At 53.2% G+C, this 23,104-nt stretch overlaps 1 protein-coding gene across 2 annotated transcripts in view; it reads right to left on the bottom strand.

The window, feature by feature from the left end:
• PKNOX2 (PBX/knotted 1 homeobox 2) overlaps window positions 1–23,104 on the bottom strand; it is a 137,590-nt gene that overhangs the window by 110,818 nt on the left and 3,668 nt on the right. The window lies entirely within an intron of this gene.

Here is a 23,104-nt window from a genome sequence, read left to right on the forward strand (position 1 = left end):
CCAGGGGAAGCAGCAGACCAGGAACATTTAGTGTGAGCTCGTTACTGACACGCATCGCCGCCGTCCCAGGTGATGCGGGGACAGCCAGCCGAGGTGTGGAAAGGCTGGAGAGCGTGATGTGAAAACTCTCCCGAGACCGCAGCTGCCTATGGGCCTCCAAGTGCCAGGCGGGCCTCGTTTCAGCACCTCGCCACGTGCGCCTGGTGCCGGTCACACCAGCCATCCTGGGGGACCCTAGGCCACTCCCAGCAGAGGCAAAATGCCGGGGATAGAGCCCAGGCCTCACAAGAGGCAGCACATCCTGGCTACATGTTTGTCTTTAGACTTCCCATTTGACTCCTTCAAAGGAATGAAAACATCAAATTTTGTCTTTGGCCTTAGAATCACACTTAGAGCAGCCCAGCACATCTGGTGTGTCTAGGACAGAGTCTGAGTCCAATTCCCCGAAGCCTGGGAGGGGACGCCAGGTGAGGGTATTGAGGCTACTCTGCAGGGTCAGGGATGGGAGTTTAGTTTTGCCAAGGGGTGTGAAAAAACCAGGAAAGTTGAAGAACAAGTGACAAGGTGACAAGGGCACAAGGGGACAGGGACAGACACGGGGGACCCTTTTAGGGCCCACACACCTCAAATCCCATGCTCTGCATCTGAAACAAACACAGTATGTCATGTCCACAAGGCAATGATAAAATAAACAGATGGGCTCATCTGAAACGAAATGAGAAGTCTCAAAAAGGTAAAACCAGGGGCCGGAGAGATAGCATGGAGGTAGGGCATTTGCCTTGCATGCAGAAGGATGGTGGTTCAAATCCTGGCATTCCATGTGGTCCCCCGAGCCTGCCAGGAGCGATTTCTGAGCGTAGAGCCAGGAGGAACCCTTGAGCGCTGCCAGCTGTGACCCAAAAACAAAAACAAAAAAAAGGTAAAACCAAGGATCAGTGACAGAACACTTGCCTTGCATGCAGCAGTTCCAGGTCCTATATCCCTGGCACCACATACGGACGCCTGAATCCCACCAAGGGAGATACCTGAGTGAGAACCCCAGAGTATCCCCTGAACAATATTAAATGTGGAAGTACCAGCTCCAAAAACAAAGTAGCAAAACAATAACAACAACAAAACAACAACAAAAGAAAGCAACCAAAATAAAAATCAGAACCAAATCCTGGGAAGCCTTGGGAAGACTTTGAGGCCTGAGAAATAGCATCCCAGGGTGGATGGCTGCTCTGGCTTCAGGTCAGGCCACCTGATGGCCAGGCCAAGTCTCACCATGCCCAGAGCCCATGAGGAAGGCAAAAACGCTGGAGGAAGGAGGAGGGGAGAGACTGGAGAGCCTACACTCTGGGAAATGACGGGTCTGAAGCAGCTCCGTGCTATACCAGGGGTAGACACCAGACAGGGATCCAGCTCCTTATGGAGGGTACATGTCCTGTGGCCCTGCCAAGTGGCTGCCAGCAGAAAAGGTGATAAAAGGGATCAGAGAAGGGTCCACAGGAGTCAAGAGGGCCCCCACTTCTGGCAGAAGATGCCAGTCAAAATGAAAGGAACCTTGGTTGGAGAGATGGAACCCACTGAGCCCAGTCAGGCCATGGGAAAAGCAGGTACCCTCCCATCCCTGGAGGCTGGCACGTCCCACTCCTTACTGCCTAACGCGACTACCAGGAGGGGCAGCTACTTTCAGCTCAGGAGGTTAATTCTCTGCAGGGTGTGGGAAGAGGGGAACATGGGACCTTCCCCCTGCACTTCCTGAATCAAGACAGGGAGAGTCGGCCTCCCAGTTGTTAGTTTGATTCCTAGTGCTGTTAGTTTGCTTCTTAGGGTTAGATTGCTTTCCAAAGTTGTTCCTCTCTTTCTCAGTAGGTTAGGGTCCCAGAGTTTTTAGTTTGTAACAGTGTTGTTACTTGTTTCCCAGAGTTGTTAGTTTATTTCTCAGTATTGTTAGTTTTCTAGTGCTGTCAACTTCCCGTTGTTGTTAGTTTGTTTCCCAGTGTGTTAGAGTTCCAGCTGTTCCCAGAGTTGTTAGTCTCTGCATTAATTTGGCTCCAGGGTGCAACCCAATCTGAGGAGAAGCTAGGTAGGAAAACCTGCGTTTCTCCTCGAAGAGAACCAACTCCAATCAAGGGGAAGAGGGTGGAGGTGCCCTGGTGCCCCCCACAAGCCCTTCAGGAAACTCCAGGAAGCCCCTTCCTAGCAGCACTGGCTGGACTTCCCAGACACTCCCTGGAGAGGCTATGACAGAGCACCCCGCTGTGCTGGGGGGAGGTAGTGGGGCCCCTGGCAGCAGAAACTGTGCGGAACAATCTCTCTCCTGAGCAGCCATCTCCACCTGGCACCTGCCAGCCAAGGAGCTGGCGACTGGCACAGAATGCTTGGGCACATGGAGGGACTAAACTTGCTTGTTGAGTTTGCAGGGAGGCCAGCCCCTCAGGAGATCTCTCTGGACATAGGCCTGGCTTTGGAAGGGCCCAAATTTCAATCCCTGATTCTGATCCCTAATCCTGATCCCCGGTCCTCTCCAGCAACCGCCAGTCATCCCCAATGCAGCTTCCTTCACCATCTTTCAGGCTTGGCTACAGGGGGGAAAGAATGTTACAGCCAGTCCCTAGCTCCAATCCCACACTCTGCACCCCCCTGCCCCTGGGGTACAATTCCACTATCATTTGGGGGACCAGAAGATGTTATGAGGCATATCAGAGAGTAGAGGGGTGGGATTCTGGCGTTTTGTTCTGAAGAATTCAGGTTAATCATTTATATATGCATTTTTAAAAACCTTCTGAAACAAATTGCATACAAATCGTGTGATATTTGAAGGAGATTTGCCAAAGTTGCCCAGCGAAGCATAATAAATATATTCAGCCCATAATAATAAGTTACTTAAACTCGGGGCACTAAATGATTTATTAATTGTCTCCTAGTTCCTCCCAGCTATAGCAAAGACCCATTGAGCACCCACATTCCCCTCGTCTGCTCCTGGCAAGGTGCAATAGATGCCACACTGCTCTATTTCGGCCCTGCTTTGCCACTTCCAACTGACGTGTAGGTCAAGGTGTCCCCACGTATCCCATCACAAAGGAGCCTCTTGCCATGAGCTCCAAGGCCTGGATCCTCTTTCCTGCCCCATGGCAGGCCCCAATCCCAAGGCCCCAGCCCAGGCTCATCCCTGAAAGGATGGACGGAGGGGACCAGGGTGCACAGGCTTGCCCAAATCTAACACATGAGGGAGAACGGGATTTCTATCTGGTCACTGGGCTGCCTTCCCCAGGACTGGCAGCCCCACTCCTCTCTGGGCGCCCCCCCCCCCCCCCGCCCCAACCAGGCCAGGGCACTGTGCTAGCCTAGTGTGTTGCTGGGAGAAATTATCAGTGCTGAAGCCTGAACTCTGGAGGCACTAGGCCAGTGTCAGAGTGGTGAAAGACACGAACTAGTGAGAGTTGGGCTGTGGCCCCAAGAAACCTCTTCTCCTCTCTTAGTCTCCCTCCACAGGTTCTCCCACACTCCCTGTCTCAGAATACTGTCTGTTCCAGGGTTCCTCTCTCTAGAACTAGCTTTGGTCCTGCCTGTCACATCCTCTTACTCAGCATCGCCCCCATCTCAGTGCCAGGAACAACAGCCTCCATTAGTGTTTTGTAAGGGCCACGTGGACTATGTTGGTTGAAAGGCAACACGCAGGGCCAGAGAGATAGCATAGAAGTCAGGGCACTTTCCTTGCACACACACAGCCAACCTGGGTCCAATCCCCAGCAGGCCAAAAGGTCCCCCGAGGCCACCAGGATTAACCTGGATGTGGCAAAGAAAAAAAAAAGAAAGAAAGAAAGACAATATGTAACATGGTTCAAAAATTAAAAATATGGGCTGGAGCGATAGCACAGTGGCAGGGTGCTTGTCTTGCATGCGGCCAACCCAAAACAGACTCCAGTTTGATTCCCAGCATCCCATATGGTTCCCCAAACCTGCCAGAAGTGACTTCTGAACACTGAGCCAGGAGTAACCCCTGAGTGCTGCCGGGTGTGACCCAAACACCAACAACAACAAAAAAAAATTGAAAGTATGAAAATGCCCCACTGAAACATCCACACCTTCTCCCTCAATCTCAATATTTCCCACCTTTGAATAAACAAAAAGGCTGCTTTGTTCCTTAAATGTGCACTTTCCTGCCCTTGATGGAATATTTTTTGGGGGGCACACCCGGTGATGTCAACTCAGGAGTTACTTCTGGCTATGTGTTCAGAAATGGCTCCTGGCTTGGGGGATCATATGGGATGCCGGGGGATCAAACTGCGGTCCATCCTAAGCTAGTTTGGACAAGGTAGTTCTTACTGCTTGTGCCACCGCTCCGGCCCCCACCTTGGTGGACTTTTGTCTTTTTATACTCCCTATGCTTTGGAGACTTTTCTGTATCCATCTGAGGGGACAGTGCTTCCTTACTCCTGATTAAAAATGCACAAATTCCGATGTCCCCAGCTGAGGGACACTGTGGTTCTTTCTGATCATTCACTACTATGAATAACATGGCAAGTAACAAGCAAGCTCCCGTGTCATTTCACGTAAGTATAAATCTCTCTAGGACCAGTCCCACAACATGAAACTGCTGAGTTGGAAGACAAATGATTGATCATTCTGTTAGATATTTGCCAAAGTGCCTGTCTAAGGGGGTAATAGTGATTGGCACCATAAAACTGTTCCCTATGCAGTAGGACACCAAACTCTGGATGTCTATTTATCCATCTGAAAACTGAACGAAGGGTGGGCAGGAGAGTACAATGGTCTGAACACACACTCTGTACACAGGAGACCTGTGTCTGGTCCCATTACCACATGGTCCCCTGTGCACTACTGGAAGTAATCACCAGTCATCCTAAAACACCACCGAGCATAGCCCCACAAAAGCTAAGATAAAATAACAATAAAAACAATATAGTTAAAAATAAATTTAAAAAATTGAAAACAATATAGTTATCTCCAAGCAGATTACATTTCAGATGTCAAGCAGTTTCTGTGACAGTCCAACTTGCATTCTCTGCCTATTTTTTCTCCTGCCTTGTGGTTGATTTTCAGGAATTCTTTTTACTTTAGGGTGTCTAGTCCTGAGATGCAAATTACAAAATGTTTCCTAGCTGGTGGTATGTATCTTGACTTTGCTGTTATGGGCTGGTGCTTGACAAGTGGTTTGTTTTTATTTCGTTGTTTTTGGGGGATGGGGGCAGGGAACACATTCAACTGTGCTCAGGGCCTACTTATACTTATGGTTCTGTGCTCAGGGCATCAGATGTGGTGCTGGGGATCAAACTGGAGTCAGCTCCATGAAAGGCAAATGTCTTAACCCCTGTACTATGCCCCCAAGTTTCACATTTAAATCTCAGGCTGGGAGCACCCACCTCCTGCATGGCCTCTGCCACTTCCTGTGCCTGTGGTCCACTTTACCCTTCCTAGCTGCTGGCTCAGACATTTGTCCTGTCTGCAATGGCTGCAAACGTCGCACAGCCCAGGGGCACCTGCAAACTGAGGTGACTTTCTGAGGGTGACATAGAGAGAGCCTGGGCGCAGTGGGTGTCTCAGAACCACGATCCAGTCAAGCTCCTCAGTAACTTGTTGGTTAAGCTCCTTTGAGAGAGATGGGCAGCACTGGCAGCCAAAGGCTTCCCAGTTGGCATGTACCTGGGCTGTGCTTGGGAAGCCCTGTCCCTGCCAACCCTCGCCCACTGCTGCAGAATGTACTCGGCCCTGCCTGCTTTCTCAAACACCCATAGAGCAGAACTCCGAGTGACCCTGTCCTCCCTGGGCTTCTGCCCCAGACGCTCTGGATCCTGATCAACCTCAACCCCCTCCATACACACAGGCCTCGTCCCTGTTCACATTGTGCTCCCAACAGCCAGATTTCCCTGTGAGCCCCTTCAGGGACCACCTGCTCTACCATCACTGCTTGCCAGGGCCACTTGCCCCCATCACCTCTACCAGCAAGTTTCAGAGACAATTCTTTCTTTTCTTTTCTTTTCTTTCTTTCTTTCTTTCTTTCTTTCTTTCTTTCTTTCTTTCTTTCTTTCTTTCTTTCTTTCTTTCTTTCTTTCTTTCTTTCTTTCTTTCTTTCTTGACAATTCTTTCTTTTCTTTCTTTCTTTCTTTCTTTCTTTCTTGACAATTCTTTCTTTTCTTTCTTTCTTTCTTTCTTTCTTTCTTTCTTTCTTTCTTTCTTTCTTTCTTTCTTTCTCTCTCTCTCTCTTTCTCTCTCTCTCTCTCTCTCTCTCTCTCTCTCTCTCTCTCTCTCTCTTTCTTTCCTTACTTACTTATTTATATTTTGGTTTTTGGATCACACCCAGCACTGCTCAGAGGTTACTCCTGGCTCTACACTCAGAAATCACCCCTGGCAGGCTCAGGGGACCATATGGGATGCTGGGATTTCTACTGCCGTCCTTCTGCATGCAAGGCAAACGCCTTGCCTCCATGCTATCTCTCCAGCCAGAGCCAATCCTTTAGATCAGCCCTTTCTCATCCCACTTGTCCCTAGAGATGTCCCTCAGCCTCTCCCCTGACCAGGTAAAAGGGCAGTGCCAACTGCTTTGCCCTGACAGCCTAGGCAGGTAAGGTGGAGCCTGGGGAGACTCTCCCAGTGACCCTGGTCAGCCCCTATGGATGAGGCCATTGGCCTAAGCAGGCAGCAGGAAGGCACTGGGGGATGGGATGCAGCCTTTGCATCCCCAGAGGCACTCCTGCCCCCACATAAGCCCCCCCCCCCCAGTGATGCCCCAGCCTGCACCCACAGAAGAGAAAGGCAAGTTCTAAGAACCAAGGATTCCCCAATGTGGTCAGGAGCCCAGCAGAGGGGGGGGGGGTCAGTGGGCATCTCCCCATACTTTGCTGTCTCAAGTTCTCTAGACCCTACAGCGGTGAATCTAGTGCCTGGCAACAACTCAGGAAGAAGGGGGACGGAAGGTGGAGCGTCAAGGTGGGGAGAGGGGGCAGGGCAATGGGGAGGACCCTCAAGGCTCCAGCAGGCTGGCGGGGGTGATTCCGACTATGCCTGTTGTGTGGGATTCTGGGTTGTCATGTTGTGTGGGATTCCAGGCGTGCCATATGCCTTACGCACATTGTACGTCTGGGTGTGCTGTGCGCCAGTTTGCATGCGTGGTGTGAGAACATGTAGCTGTGTGTACATAGGTTTGTGGACGTGACTGCCTGCTATGATTCAGTGTGCACATGTCCGCATCTATGTGCGATTCTGTGTATGTGTATGAGTGATAGTATCACCTGGGTATATGCCTCAGTGCGAATGTGCCTAAGTCTAGCTGTGTGTTTCATATATGTCTTAGACATATGTGTCTAAGTGTTCCACGTACAACTTGCCTTATGTTCCATGTATGACTGTGTGTGCTCCATGCATGGCTGGACATGCATGTTGTCTGTGTTGTAGGCACAACTGTACACATCTGTGGGTAGCTTGCAGTTCATGTATGATTCTGCATGTGTTCTGTATATGACCCATGTATGTGTGCTCCACACAGGACCGTTTCGTATGTCCCCCACATATGGTGACATACATGTTCCATGTATGATCATGCATGTGTTCCATATAAGTTTGTGTCCCCTGTGTGATTACACGTGTCCCACATGTGACCTGCATGTATTCCATGTGCCACGTGTGCTCCATTATTATGGTGCTTGCGTGCCCCATGTGGGACTGTAACTCTAGCACAGGAGTTGGGGTGGTAAGGAGGCGGCGGCTGGCACAGACTGGCCTCCTGCCTCTTCTGCACACGCGCATTCCCTTGCCTCTTGATCCTAGACATGTCATGAACTCTAACTGCGGCCAGCAGAGGCCTCACCTGGTGCCCAGCTCCTAACAATGCTGCCCTGTTGCTGGGAGTTCCCCCGCCTGACATCAGCATCCCCAGCTGCTTACGAGCTGCTGTAGGACTTGGGACCTGTGAGCGCAGGAAGGAGGAGGAGGCACCTTGGCTGAGGCACCCAGCTGGGTGGGGTTGGGGGTGCAGGTGTCCCCTCTCAACGAGTTGACAGTGAGCATACGAAATACACACACACACACACACACACACACACACACAAACACACACACCAGCAAGAAGAAGAGCAGGGCGGGGGAGAGAGCAGATCCCACTGAGTCTCAGGGCACCTTTGCACCCCGAGGACAGCCCCTTCCCCAGATTCTCTACCACAAACCCAGGGTGCCACTGGGAAGTGAAGTCCAGCCCCCTGACCCCAGCCCCATTCTGGCCTTCCAGAACCCTTGATGCTCATTCTCTACTAGCAGGAGGGCTGGTGCCGAGGCCGCCCTGTACCGAGGGGCTGAAAACAGCTTGGCAGTAGCTTCCTCTATTCCACTTGCTCCATTGCACGGGGGCTTTAGAGCACTGAACTCAGCCAGAGGAGTCCCCAGGCTGGTCAAATCAGGCTGGCACACAGATTCACAGGAAAGACCTCATTTGGGCCACAACAGAGCGGAGACAGAAAAGGGCAGAGCCACTTCCTTTAGGGGACGAGAATTACTGGGGTTGAAGCAAATCAGACAACACAGGGCCCAGGAGCTGCTTTTCCAGCTGTAAATCCTTCCTGAAGCAATACAGGGAGAAGAGAGAGGGGTGAGAGCAGGTTTGGGGCCAGTCATGCAGGGATCCACTGCCCACCTTTCCCTGGCCTTGTCAGCCCTTCCCACCTGCATTAGGAAACTAGTTCCCTCAACTCTGTCCCCCAGGCCTGGCTCCAGGCTACCCCAACCCCACTTCCCACCCCCCTACAGGAGCATGCTGATACCAGGACCATTCCCAAGCCTGAACTCTGAGCCACAGTGGCTCCGGAAGCTGAGTCTCCCCTCTGCTCTGCCAAGAGCAGAGAAAGCACAGCCAAAAGTTTGTTTTCATGAAGCTATGCTTCCCTGGACTACCACAGCTTCTCTTTGTTGGAGCTGGGACTCTGAAGTTATCAGATCCACAGCCTCTGATCCCAAGCAGCCCTGGGGTCATGCCTTGACCCCTCTTCCCAGTCACCCCACTCCAAAGCCCTTGGAGACACTCCACAGTATGGGTGTTCGTGAAGCAGAGAGGCCTCTGACCCAAGACAAGGGTGTGAGGTGAGGGTGGGTGTGGGTAAGTGACTAAGAATCGATACCATGTCCCCTCAGCTCTGTGTCCTCAAACAAGCTACTGGAGAGCAGAGGGTTTTGGGGGGAGGGGTGTTCCAAGCTGCAGAGGCAGGCATGTGAGGTACTGGGCAGGGTTTTGCATGGACCAGCCCTTCTGTGATCCATGTGGCTTCTGCCAGGCTCCCAGGGCATGAGTTAGACTCTCCTCTGTGCTATCCTGATGGTGGGGTTCGTGTACCCCTTTCTCCATCTGTGGTGTTGGAGGTAGGGAGGCAGGGGGCAAGGGGTAAAGCACATGTCCCAGAGGCCAAGGCCGGAATGGTGGCACAGAAAGGCAAGTGTCATGTAGGGACCCCAAGACACCCTTAGAAGGGGGTACCTGACATTCTGTGGGTGCAGAGATGGGAGGGTCAGGCCAAGCAGAGTCGCCAGCACTGATTCTAGGCAAGTTGTGTCACTGTAGTTCATTATCATCCTCTGCCCTGAAAGGTCCCCAGAAACTGCCATGCCTGGTGCCAGCTACCAAAGCCATCCCAGCTGCGGGCACACGCAGCCTGGATCCTGACAGCGAGCACAGAGGCACTAGAGAAGGGCCACCAGCAGCTCTGGTCCAGGAGGTCCTCAGCCTACAGGTGAGCTGTCTCGTCCCTGCTCTCAGATGTTTACACCGTCCCCGTGACAGGGATGTGAGGCCACTGCCTTCCAGGTAGAGAAGATGACAGGTCAGACATCAGGGAGTCAGGCACACAGGGGCAGGTTTCCTTCCAGAAAAGGTGATGTGGAAGGAACAGCTGCCAGGACAAGCTACAGAGTGACTTTCAGTCAAGAGACCACCCAGCCTGCTGAGGTCACTGTCTGCCATACGACCCAGACGCTGCTCACACCACCATGAATCCCTGGAGTGGAACATCCGCTGCGACCCACCTTCCATGCAGCTGGGTGGGGAGTGAGCTCAGGGGGAGATGGAGACAGAGCTGGGGTAATGGACTGGGTCCCACCGTCACTTTCTCAGAGGCTTCCAAGTTACCTGCACTCACGTGCGCATGCACACACCCCCACACCCACACCCATACTACCAACTTAACCTGCTTGCTATCCCCTTCAGGCCAATTCCTGCACAGAGCAATGCGCTTAGTGGCTGCTAAATCACTGCCCCTCTGGGCCATCTCTGGGGATCAGAGATGCCCAGCTGCAGGCATTGGCTGGCAGGGTCCCTCAGTAATGCTGACAGAAGTAGGGAGGGTGAATAAAGTGGGTCTTGGGGCCAGAGAAGCAACATGGCTGCATGCAGCCAGCTCGTTTTATCCCCAGCTCCTCGTGGATCCACAAGCACTCATCAGGGTGGCCCAGGTATCCCCAACCCATTCTCACACTGAATCACCTTGCTGGCCAAGGACCTGCTGAGTATGGTTTGCGGAGGAGGGGGGGCTCTCCCCTTTATGAAACAGCGGCTCCTGCCACAGTGATCTCGTCTGCTCAGTGCAGGAAGAGAGAGGAATGCCAAGAGCCAGAAGTCAATGATTTCAGACCTGAGGAAATGGCTCCTGCTCTTCAGTCTCAGCTGCCAATGTAGAGTGGGACCCACCCTACACCAGGAAAGCAGGCACTGTGGGGGTCCTCATGGCCCTGGGTCTTCCGCTCCTGATACACACCTGAGCACACAAGGACCTTGATCAAGAATCTACTTCTTATCAGCTCACGATATAAAGCTCACCACAAAGAGTGATGAGTGCAGTTAGAGAAATAACTACACTCAGATCTATCATAGCAATGCCAATGAGTGAGGGAAATAGAAAGCCTGTTGCAAATACAGATGGTGGTGGTGGGGAGATGGAGAGCATTGGTGAGGGGAATGAGGCACTGGTGAAGGGGGCTGTTCTATTTATGGTTGAAACCCAACTACAATCATGTTTGTAATCACAGTGTTTAAATAAATATATTACTTAAAAAAAAAAAAAGAATCTACCTCTCCCCCTATCTGGCTCTGGAGCTCTGTCTGGCTCTGCCATACTCACAAACAGGGAAACTGAGACTTGGGAATAGAGGGAGGGGAAATGAATAGGGTTTGAAGGGCTGTGTAGGTCTCTGAACATAGCCTCTGGTCCATCCTTCCAAAGTGCACCTGGACAAACGCACTCAGGCCCGCACAGTACCCCTGCCCACAGGTGGACCCAGGCCACATGGTACTGCTGCTGCCTACACAAGAAGGCTCTCCTGGTGCTCCACCTCTTGGGTTGGCTGGCACAGTCCCTTATCCCTGGGGTTGCCGTTGCCCACTGGGCTGCACTTCCCGGAGGACAGAGACCATCTCTTGCTTGCTTCCTCATTGCCACAATGCAGGAGCCTGCCAGCCTCCCTCTGCTCAGTCCCCCCTGCCCAGTCCCCCCAACTCGGGCTTCTTCCTCTCCTTCCTCCCAGAAGGCCTGGCGCAGAGTCCACTCATTCTGTTATTAATTAGTGTTCTTCCTGCTAGTGACCTCCCCTGTGTGTTATCTTCATTTTTATTTAACTCCTGTATTGTTATTTCCCTTTTCCAGAACCGCCTCCCCAATTAGAGATAGAGTTGTAGTTTTGCTCCTATCCCAGGTCCCTCAATGCCTCGGGCAGGGGTGGTGTCTGGTGGGCTGTGGTGCTTTACTTTGAGGCATCTGTGCAAGGGAGAGTCTGGACTTGAAGGGAGAAGCTGCTTAGGGGAACTGGGCCAAAGGAATGGAAGGCAAGGAACAGCTCCTCCTCCCAGGTGAGACTCAGCTACGGGATGAGACATGAGCCTCTGGGACAAGACATTGCTCAAGGCCTGGTATCCAAGCCTTGGGGCCAATCCATGGCACCAGACACAGTCCTCAAGGCCTTCTGAACACCAAAAAAGTGACAGTGAGAATAGAATGAGTTTCTACTTGGATGTGACTTAGAAAGACAGAGTGAGAACCAGAGCCGTAGGACAGTGGGGAGGGTGCTTGCCTTGTAAACAGCTGACCAGGTTCGATCCTCAGAACCCCATATAGTCCCCCAAGGAAGAGACAGGAGTGAGCCTGGAATGTGATCCACAAACAAAACAAAAATGTATTCGTGCCTAAAATAAAATAAAGTAAAGTAAAAATAACAACAAGGAAAAAATATGTGTGCAAGTTCTGGACTCAGAGAGCCACCAGGTCTGAGAGGAAAGCCCTTCCTCTGGCCTATTGCCACCCTCATTTCACTGGAGGGCTGAGGACACAAGGGGCGGGCTGTAAGGCCTGGCCCCAGGAGGGCCCTCACAGCCCTGGCCTGGAGCCATGAGCTCTGTCTGGTCAATGCTGGGTGGCATGTCCAGAGGTTTCGCATCACAGGTGCCGCTACCAGACCTTCCAGAAGCTCTGCACAGGACATGCACATGGAAAAACTTACTGCAGGGAAATTCCATTACAGGGCCCTTGATTTGGGGACTGCAAACCTTTCACCATGCAATGAAAAGGGATGAGGCTGGTGAACACCTGGCAGCTGGTAGTGGGGGGCTAGGGGAGGAATGAGCTCAGCAGCTTCCGCCTGAGATGCCTCAGGAACACAGAGGGGCTGTAGCTAGGGCCAGGGTCCAGGGATCCCAGAGGACACTTCATGAGCTTGCTCTCAGAAGCCCCTGATAAGGGATAAGGTGCAGTCAGGTGTCTGGAGGGGGGGCACCCGGAAGGAGGCAGAGCAGAGCATCATCCAGCTGATTGAGAAGGGTCTAGGGGTGCAGAAGGCAGGGAATGGGGTGTGAGAACCAGCTCTGAGCATTTCCCCAGGGTCTCCCAGATCAGGCATAGGTCCCTAGGGGCAGGCATGGGTGGGGGGTTCCTCGTGTGTCTGGGGTGAGGTGGGGAGCCCTCTTGGGGATCCATGCAGGCCCGGTCTTTGGAGGTGAAAGAAGCCAAAGAAAAACATGTATTTATAACGTGCCCTTCCCTCCTCTCCTCTCCGTGGGCTAACTGATTAATTAAAGGAGCACAAAGGCGGGCTTGTCGGTGCCCCCGCCGCCGGGACCCTCTGTTTTCTTTAAGCCGGCCTAGCAAACAGGAAACAAAAGGCTTAATTCTGTCTGGTTCCACGGAGGGGCTGCTGGCACAGCCATGGCTGGGGCTCCGCCAGGGCCCCCAAACATGCTGCCTCCCTCGACCCTGAGCTGACAAAGCCTGCCTGGTTTGGGGGGGCATGCCTGCAGGGAAGGAGCAAGGCTTGAGGAGCAGCCTCGGCCCGGGGAAGAACCCAGAACCCCCCAGAGCGAGATCAGGCCTGGGACCATGGCCTATTCAGGTCAGTGGTAGACAGAGGCGACCACCCTGCAGCCGACCCGCCCCTCAGACCTGCCTTGGCTGGTGGTCACACGGGTCCCCACTGTTCCCTCATACAATAGTAACGACCACCCGAAGAGACCCTCATGGGGCAGGTTTTTCACCCTGCACCCCTGTGCTCTCAAGACATGCCTGATGCGCCCTACATTCTATGGGTCCCCAGAACTGGGGCTGGGATTGTTCGTGAGTCAGCAATGGTAACAGCAGTGGTGACGTTGCCCAGCCCTGAAGAGGGATGAAAACCCCCACCTCTCCTTAGGTAGCCCCTCTTCAGCCCATGAGAAAGGCCAGAGAGGACAGAAGGGTAAAAGGGCAACCAGAGGGAGACAGTGGGAATTTGGGGCCTCGATGGTCTGGACAATGCTTCAGACTTGAAATTTACTCCTTGGGAGGAGAAAGTGAATTGGGGGTCCGCCTGCTCGGTCGTTCCTTCCTGTGTTCTAGCCCAGGACACAGGGTAGAGTGAGCCGGGACCCCTTGTCCCATGCTCCTCTGGACCTCCTATTGTGTTCACCCTCGACACAGACACTTTGGAAAGCTGCATCCGAGAGAGAAGGGCCAGGGTGCCAGGAGCAGAAGACAGTCATGGGCACAGAAGACAGACATGCCAGGGGCTATGCCAGTGATGGGAGAGACAGGGTTGGGCCAACAGAGAGTCTCCCATAGTCAGGAAGTCTGTAAGCCATGGGTTCAAGTCAGGGATCCAGATCTCAGCTGGATGGGAGGGGTGAGCCTGTATTATGCTGGGTCAGGGACCCTACTCAGTGCAGGCCACCTCCCCTGGCCCCCAGTGATAGCCTATGAGGAAGGGCGAAGGATTCCCAGCACTCACCAGCCCTGCTGTCCGGGACGCAAGAAATTGTGTGGAAGGAAAGTGTCTCCTGGCTCAGGGTGGGATCCCTGCCAGGGGAATGACAAAATAGAACATGGATCGAGCTTCCTGCCTTGTGCTCCTGGGGATGAGAAACCCCTTTTGTACAGAGTAGGGGCAAGAGCCTGGGCCCATGGATGGAGAGGGGAGTTTGGCTTCTCCCAAACATGCCAGAGCAGCTGCACAGAGCCCTTGTGAGGATGAGTTGCCGGTGTGCCAGGGGCAAGGTAGGGTGGGAACCCAGACCACCCATCCTAAGGACATGGGCAGCTCAGAGTATATAGATCAGCTGGCATGACCCCAACAGATCGGGACATCAACCCACGACTTGGCTACCCACCCCTCTGCAGCCTGGTTTGAGGCAGGCAGGTCTGGAGGCTCTCTTACTAACAAGCACCCTGCAGCGCTGAGAGGGAGAAGGGAAAGGGGGAGGAAAGAAGGGACGAAAGAGACAAAGAGACAGAGAGAGAGATGGAAGAAAGGAGGGTAAGAAGGAAGAAGGATGTGAGGAAGGAATGAAGAAAAGAGAAGGAAGGATGGGAGGAAGAGAAGAAGAGAGGAAGGAGGAAGGAAGGAACAGAAAGAAAGAAAGAAAGAAAGAAAGAAAGAAAGAAAGAAAGAAAGAAAGAAAGAAAGAAAGAAAGAAAGAAAGAAAGAAAGAAAGAAAGAAAGAAAGAAAGAAAGAAAGAAAGAAAGAAAGAAAAAAATGATGGAAGGGAAAAAGGAAGAGTGGTAAAAGGAAACAAGAAGGAAGAAGAAAAGAGGAAGAAGAGAGGGAGAAAGAGAAGAGGGAAGGAAGGAAGAAGGGAGGGAAGGAGGAAGGAGGAAGGAAAAGGAGGGAAGGAAGAAAGGAGAGAATAAAGAAAAAGAAGGAGGGAGGGAAGGAGGGAAGAAAGAAGGAAGAGAGGTAAAGGAAGGAAGGAAGGAATAAAGGAGAATGAAGAAAGAGGAGGGAGGGAGGGAGGGAAAAGAAGGAGGGAAGGAAGGAAAGAAGGAGAGAGTGAGTAAGGGAAGGAAGGGAAGGAAGAAGGAAGGATAAAGGTGAGGAAGGAAAAAGAAAGGGAGGGTGGGAAGGAGGAAGGGAGGAAGGGAAGGAAAGAAGGGAGGGATGGAAGAAACAACCTCTTTGCCTGTTTTGGGTATTACCTGGACCCTCCCAGCTCCGATGTCTGGCCAGCAGGAGACAATCAGTGGGGTTTCCGTGCTGTAAACCCAGGTAATAGGCATTGGTGTCAGGTATGCCCATAGCAGCTTTGCAGCTGGAGAGCAGGGATGGCCAGGGAACATTGCAGGGTGGTCTGGGGGAGTTGGAGGGATGAAGGAAAGGGCTAGAGGCCCAACCTCTACCTGGGATGCCAACACTCCCCAGGGACTGTCACTTCCTTGGGGTAGAGCAAAGACCAGGAGGGGGTTCAGGCTTTAGAAACAATTGGGTAGATTGGGGTGCAGAGATGGAAGAGCAGTAAGGGCTTCCTTCTGCCCCCACACAGCACACCCAGGAGGCATGCCCCTCAGCCCTGTCTTGCATCAGCTGCCCTCACCCCAGGGCTCTGGCAGAAGCCCAGAGCTTGGACTACTGCCCCACTCACAGCAGTGCCTGGCGCCTGCCTGACAGGGGCAGCTTGAAGACCCTCACATTTGGGGGTGCTGAACCTCCACCAATCTTGCATGGCAGGGACCTGAGGCAATTGCTGGCCCAAAGTAACACCGGAGGCTGCTGCACCCCATTTTCTGGCCCTCCTTCAGTCCCAGGTATGCAGGAGAGGGCATAGGTCAATTCCCCAGAAACATCCCTGCTTTGCACTGGGGTCCTTTTCGGGTATTAAGGGGCTGTGACACAAGATAAGGCAGCCAGAGACACAACCCAGAGTTACTGTCCATATTCAAGGCCAGTCCACACACACAGGCCAGTTCACACTCATGGGTTAGTCCCCACTTATGGGCCAGTCGAGGCACAGGAAAAAAGCTGCAGATGGGAGGCTTGAAATAGTGGGGAAAACATTCCAGAGAGATGTGGGAGTTTCCCCCAGCTCTGTGTGTCCCTATGTGGCCAAGAAGGGCCAGGCTGCACATCTGCAGCTCTGCCCACATATTGTCTTCCTGGGGCGGCTCATACCTGGCCGCACAGCAGGAGTTTGCTGGGGACACCCAACTGATAATGGCATAGAAATGGCTCTTGGACACTGGAGAAATACTGTGGTGGTAGGTGGAGACCAGAGCACAATGCATTAGCTAGAGCAAACCTGGTGGGGTCTGTCTGGAATAATCCTCATCCCAAACATGCTGAAACTCAAGGGGCCTGACATAGTGCTGGACAGGAAATGTTGCTGTACTTGCCCCACACACCCCACAAAGCAGCAGCATAACTGTGGGTGCAAACATTCCTGGCAGAGGGGGGTCTGCCCAGCCTCTCAGGATATCATGTAAGGAGGCCCTGCCTTGGCATAGGCATCTTATGCCCTCATCTCCCTGAACTCCCTCAGACACGGTCTTCAGGTGCCACTACTAAGATATGCCAACTGCCCAGCTTCCCTGGAGAACAGAGCCAGCCAAGACCTGGGGAGCCCCAGGTTGGAAGCACTGGAACCCCGATCTCTACCTGCAGGCTCCCTCCAATGGCTATCCCAGTCACTCTTGCCTCTCGGGTGTCACTTCCATGGGGTGGGGCAGCACAGAAGTGGGGAACGGGGATCATGCTGGAGCCCCCCAAAACATGGTCTGAGTCTTGTGTGTCTCATACTGGGCATAACAGCACTGAGAGGAGAGCCAGCAAGCACTGTCTGCTGCACCCGCTGCACCACCCCCAAGGACCGTGCCCCTGCCAAGCCAGACGTTCCAGGATCACCCCGCAGCAGAGGCTCTCACTGAGCTCAGTGACCCAGAAATGTGAGGCAGACACCAAACACAGGCCATGAATTATCCAAGTGCTCACGGCGGCAGGTACGGGTGGGGGGAGCCCGTGTTGATTGTTCCCCAGTTAACTGGGAGTCAGTGCAGGACAGCGCTGCTCGGCTACCTCAGAACCACATAGAACCAGCTCCCCAAACTCGGGGAGCAAGAGGCTCAGCATCATGGGCCACAGTCGGGAAGAAAGCAGAGCCTGAGGGGCTGGCAGAGCTGGCTCTGGGCCCACAGGGTAGGGGTGCTGCTCTTGCCCCTTGAGAATACTGGACAGAAAACAAACTTCCACATTCAAAATTCTGGAACTAGTGAACACATCTGACGCCCTCTGAGGTGTAGCCTTCATCTCTGGCACTAGAGTGGGGAGGTGATCACGAAAAGACGGGGGTCACCTGAAACCACAGAAGGGTTAAGCGAGGTGGGGAAAGTGCCCAACACACACACACACACACACACACACACGTACGCACATAGAAAACATACCTTATACATGCACAGACAGCATTCACTCACACATCTCACTCACTCCCATCACACACACCGCACACCAACATATATACAACATTTTCAGACACAACCTCACACATGCATACATTTATTCACATATCATATACACTCACAATCACTCACATACCACTTGCCCGCACCCTCACACCACACACACCCACTCACACAACATACTGCACCCTCACACATAACACTCACACCCCCAAGTTCATGAGAGTGGCGGCCAGTGTGGCCTCACAGGGAGAAGGGCTGAGGAAAGCCCTGACCATGCAGCAGCACAGATTTTGGTGCATTCTCATCTCGTGAGTCCACGGAAAAAGTGGCTGTGAAGAGTCAGTGACCTTGATCAAGGCTCAGCCTCCAGCAGGAGTAGAAGTCCCCAGCTGGCTGAACCCCAACTTCTGCCCTTGATTCTCCTAGTCCCATCCCTCCTGCCTTCCCACTCTAGAAAATCACATATGGAGAAAGAGGAGGCAGTGAAGTCACAAGGGTCTGCTGTCAGCATGAGAAGGCAGGGACAGGAGGGCCCCAGCCCCCAAACTCCTCCTGCCTCTGGGACAGCACCAGAGCCCAGAAAGCAGCAAGGCCATCACTTCTGCAGGGTCAAGCCAGCAGGACCAGCCCCAAACCAGCACACCCAGGACAAAGCACAAACCAGCTGTGCCACAAACACCAAGCTCCTGAGATCCTCAGCTACATTGGCCCACATACATCAAAGGCAATAGTGGCCTGGGGGAGTGGGTGGTGCGGTGTTTTGTGTGTGTGTGTGTGTGTGTGTGTGTGTGTGTGTGTGTGTGTGTGTGTGTGTGTGTGTGTGTGTGTGTACTGACTTTATCTAAACCAAAGTTGCATCTTTTTTGTGCTACTGCCCTCCATACATGCAGTCTATTCTGGGGATATGCAGAGTGGGAGAGGGGCAGTATGGGGAAGCTGCCTGTGGGAGGGAGAGAATTTGGGGGAGGGATGTTGTGTGTGGGAAGCAAAGTTGAGGAGGGACAGTGTGGGTGGGGTGGGGGACAATAGGGAGAAGGGAGGTAGTGGGGGAGAGGGGACTCTGTGAGGAGGAGTAGGGGGGAGGGACAGTATGGGGTAAGGGCAGTGTAGAGGGAAGATGGCAGTTTGTGGATGAGAGTGGTGTGGGCAGTGTGGGAGTAGGACAGTGTAGGAATGGGGGGCTATGAGTTTTCCATTTACAGGGTTCACAGGCACTGCCCACAGGAAACCCCTAGTCCTGGGCCCAGCCCCTTGCCCAGGAAGCCCCAGGCCACCCTCCACTCCTTGCCCTCAGTCCCTGGACCCACCAAGGGGGCCGAGAAAGCAGCAGGCTAGAGGATCCTGAGAATGGACCCAGGTGCTCAGTACAGTGCAGGGGGCTTGGGTCAGCGGTGCCACAGCAGAAGGCCCCACAGACCAGGGGAGTGTGAGCAGCCATGTCCTCTCCTTGTCCCGGCCACACCTGGGCAGCATCATGGTCCCTGAGGACCGATGAAGGTTGTAGCATGGCCACTCAAGGGGCTCGAAGGGGGACTGACCTGCAGCCAGGAGCAGTGCAGGCTGGCTTCACGCACTGAATCTCTAGCCTCATTCCTACCTGGAAATGACGCCAGGAGCTAGGAGTTAAACAAGTCACAGCCCCACAGGAGGTCTGGGGTGGGGGGGCATTAAACTTCTCATCTGGTGCAAGCTGCAGGCCAGAGAGGCCACTCAGAGGAGCATGTTCTCTGCAGGTAGCAGGACCCTAGTTCAGTTCCCTGAACCCCATTTTCTTACACACACTGCCCCCAGTGGGTCCAAGCACGGTGCTGGGAACAGTTCGCCCCAACTAAAACCAAACCAGCAAATCAAGCTACGGCCCCACCAATGCCCACATTTCGGGCTTGCACCACACTGCTAGAGCACTGTGGCACCCCACCCTACTAATACTCTCCATAGAAGCCTCCCAGGAGTGGGCCGTTCGCCCAATAGTATCCATCTCGAGCCTTTAGAACTGTCCCTTGGGGTCCCTCTGTGCACCTGCACATGCTCTCTCCCTCACTGACTATTTTTTACCTCAGCCACACACCCCCTGTAGTAACTGGCAGCCCAACCCAGTCAGGTCTCCTGAACCCTATCCACTGGGCCTTCTGTCATGAGCAGCATGGGAGGGAGTCAGGCCCTAAACGCTCAGGCTCTCTGGCCTGTGTTTTCCTGTTTGTTTTAGTTGTTTGGGACATACACAGTAGTGCTAAGATCTTACTCCTGGCAGGCTTGGGGGACCTACGGGATGCAGAGTATCAAACCCAGGTCAGCCATGTGCAAGGTAGAAGATGCCCTAACTGCTGTGCTATCACTCGGCCCTTGGCCTGTGTATTGTTTTGTTTTTGATTTTGGGCCACACCTGGCAGTGCTTGGAGGTTAATTCTGGCTCTTCACTCAGGAATCACTCCTGGCAGGCTCAGGGGACCATATGGGATGCTGGGGATCGAACCCAGGTCAGCCACATGCAAGGCAGACACCCTACCTGATGTGCTATCACTCCAACTCCATTGGCCTATGCTTTTATCTCCTGCACTGGACAAAGGTGGTCATGGGATTTTAGAACAATCTGCCAATTGCTGGTATAATATGTGTCTCACTGTGGTCTGTCTATTTACTTAGACTTGCTGTGTAGCACAGTCCCCTCCTTGCCTAGGACCAGGTCACAAGCCGAGAGACACAGGGTGGTCTTTGCCGCGCCAACACATGGCCCAGAGTAGGGCTGGTGCAGGGTTCTGGGCTGTTTCCAGTGATCTTGGAGAAGTCAGTCTTGCTCTTCTCCATTCCGGAAAGCACCCTGCAGACTCTGGTGTCTCTCAAGGTGGGAGCAGACATCCACCACACAAAGTCAGACCAGACTGGGTCGGCCCAGTCAGACTTTTCTCAGTGTCCTGTGACCTACTTGGCTCTGGGACCACCAGGAGGCCCATCCCATTCAGTTCTTCCCTCACCACAGGGACTCCCCCGCTCCCCACCAGGCACCCCTCATAGTCTGGATTGCACACACTGAACTGCCCGCTGACGCCACCCGCTCCAGCCCCATCCGAGCCTCGAGTCAGCCTGAGCCCGGGGCCAGCTGCTTTACCCCCGCATTCCAGCCAAAAATAATACAAGAACCAAGCCGTTTGGTGGAGACTTAATCTAATCTTTGCTGCTTCGGTTTTAAAATATCCTGCCTGGTTTAGGGTTTCTTATTACACACAGTGATGTGTTTTTAGTGAGATAGGTCTTAGCAGAAATGTCCTTCTTGTAATTAGAAACCCAGGCAGGCAGGCCCTGCAGTGAGGCGGCAGCCAAGCCTAACAGCAGATGCCCCTGAAGACAACACGTGTGCAGTGAGCTCGGCCCAGGCACCCCAGGCTGGGGCCTGGAGGTGTCTGGGAAATTGAGGGGAATCTTCCAGCTCCTCACCGGCACCCTCTGAGCAAACCTGCCCTCCCAGTCAACTCTGCCTCACTCCCAATGGGGGGGAGGCTAAGATGCTGCCTTTGGCTGTGGGAGGAGACTGCGGAGGATACAACTCCCCCACCAGGAAGGAGTGGGGGGCAGCATTCCAGCAGGGTCTTGTCTCTAGGATCCCCAGCAATCAGGCTTCAAGGGAGCACAGGATCTTTTGTGCTGGGTGTGACTTGCAGGGCTTTCCAGCCCAGAACTGCTTTGATCTGCCAGCATGGAGCCTGCTCAGAGAGGTTCAGACCGTGGTGAGCTGAGGGGTCAGTGTCCAACTACCCCCCACCCACATCCTCTGGGCCAGGGATGGCTCAGGCCTACCCTTCCCACTGACAATACAGGGCAGGGCTAAGACGCGGCTCACCCAGCCCCCGTCTATGAGACCATGAATATGAGTTCAGGTGGTGCAGGGGGGCTAGGATGGGCAAAAGTTACCAGCCTACAGAGTGCAGTGCTCAGCTTCAACTATTCATCCCAAGGCAGCAGAGGACCATGGTGGGGTAGGCAAATCCTTGAACATAAACTAGGGCAGAAAGTGAGCCCCTTTGCCCAAGTCTCAGGACTCCTGGGAGGCTGTGGCACCAGCAGGGAAAGAGCACCTGGGAAGGAAGTGTTGGTGGCACAGTCACATCTTTGGAACTAGGGCGTACCCAGCCTGCCTTTCTGCAAGAAACACTCCACAGAACTACAGCAGATATGCTCCACTTTAGAGCTGAATAAACAAAGCAGACAAGGCATTTACCTTGCATATGACAGACCCAGGTTCTATCCCTCAGTACCTCATATGGTTCCCTGAGTTGGCCCACCACCATGAGTGATCCCTGAGCACCACTGGTGGTGTCCCCCCACCCCTCAAAAAAACAGAAACAATCAAACCCCCCAAAAAAGAAAACCAGAATGAAGAAACTAAAGTCCAGAAGATGCTCGGTGACTAGGGGTGTCAGATGATTCCAAGGTATCAAACTGCCAGCACCCCCAAACTCAGTTTGCACATAGCTCAGCGGGCTGACCTACCAGCCTTGATTATCTTCTTCTCTTCCCCACCAGGTATTAGATTTAATTAAATTAGCAGCTCCCCTTTGCAGCCATCCTGGCCCCCACCCAGCCCCTGTAGATCCTCCCTCCATGCCCACGGCCTAGAATAATCCCATCTGCAGGAAGTCACAGTGCTCCTGGGAAGCCTTTCCACCCCTCAGCACAGTGTGTCGGCTGGAAAGGGAGGCTGGTGCAGGCTCATCACAGTTTCATTTCCCCTCTAACTTCCTCTGCCTGCACCCCCCCCTCCCCAATCCTGCCTCTCCTTGGCAACTCGTGTGATGCAGCAGACACTCGGCTTCACGTGCCGGTGTCACCTCTAGAAATTCATCACACATTTGTGTATATATAACCCACAGCAGCGCGCCCAGTGCCACCCAGCAGAGGGAAGGGCAGACTTTGAGTTGCGTTTCTCACCTGCCTCGAACTAATTTAGAAAATGTGCTCTACGTTAAAGACGCCAAGAGCCAAAGCCTGATACTGAAGGTAGAGTTTTGGGGACAGGGGTAGGATGGAGGTGGGGGGTGGGAGCTACAGAAATAGCGAGGAAATCTCGCAACATGTTGGAGGCCTATATAAATTTAATAGGTTGTTTCTCTAATAAAAACAAATTCAATGGCTAACAACAAGGTATTATTAAGTTGCTAGCATTTAAAAATCTAATTTGGCCTGCTCCGCTGCCATTTAATGCGACTGCACCACGTTCAGCCAGGGAAGGAAGTCAGGTTGATGGGCTGGGCTGAATTTCGAAACCAAGCTAATAGAGCCCCTTGAAGCCGGGGCTCTCGCTTTTTTTCTTTTTGCTTTTCAGGCATGCCTTGGTCTCTAATGAGTTTCAGGCCTGGGCCGAAGATGGACATGGCAGAAAGAAATTTAACACATACTCCGGAGCCCCCATAAACATCAAGGCCAGGCCAGTGGAGGCCTG

Source organism: Suncus etruscus, chromosome 8, assembly GCF_024139225.1.
Source record: "Suncus etruscus isolate mSunEtr1 chromosome 8, mSunEtr1.pri.cur, whole genome shotgun sequence".
Classification (NCBI taxonomy): Eukaryota; Metazoa; Chordata; class Mammalia; order Eulipotyphla; family Soricidae; genus Suncus; species Suncus etruscus.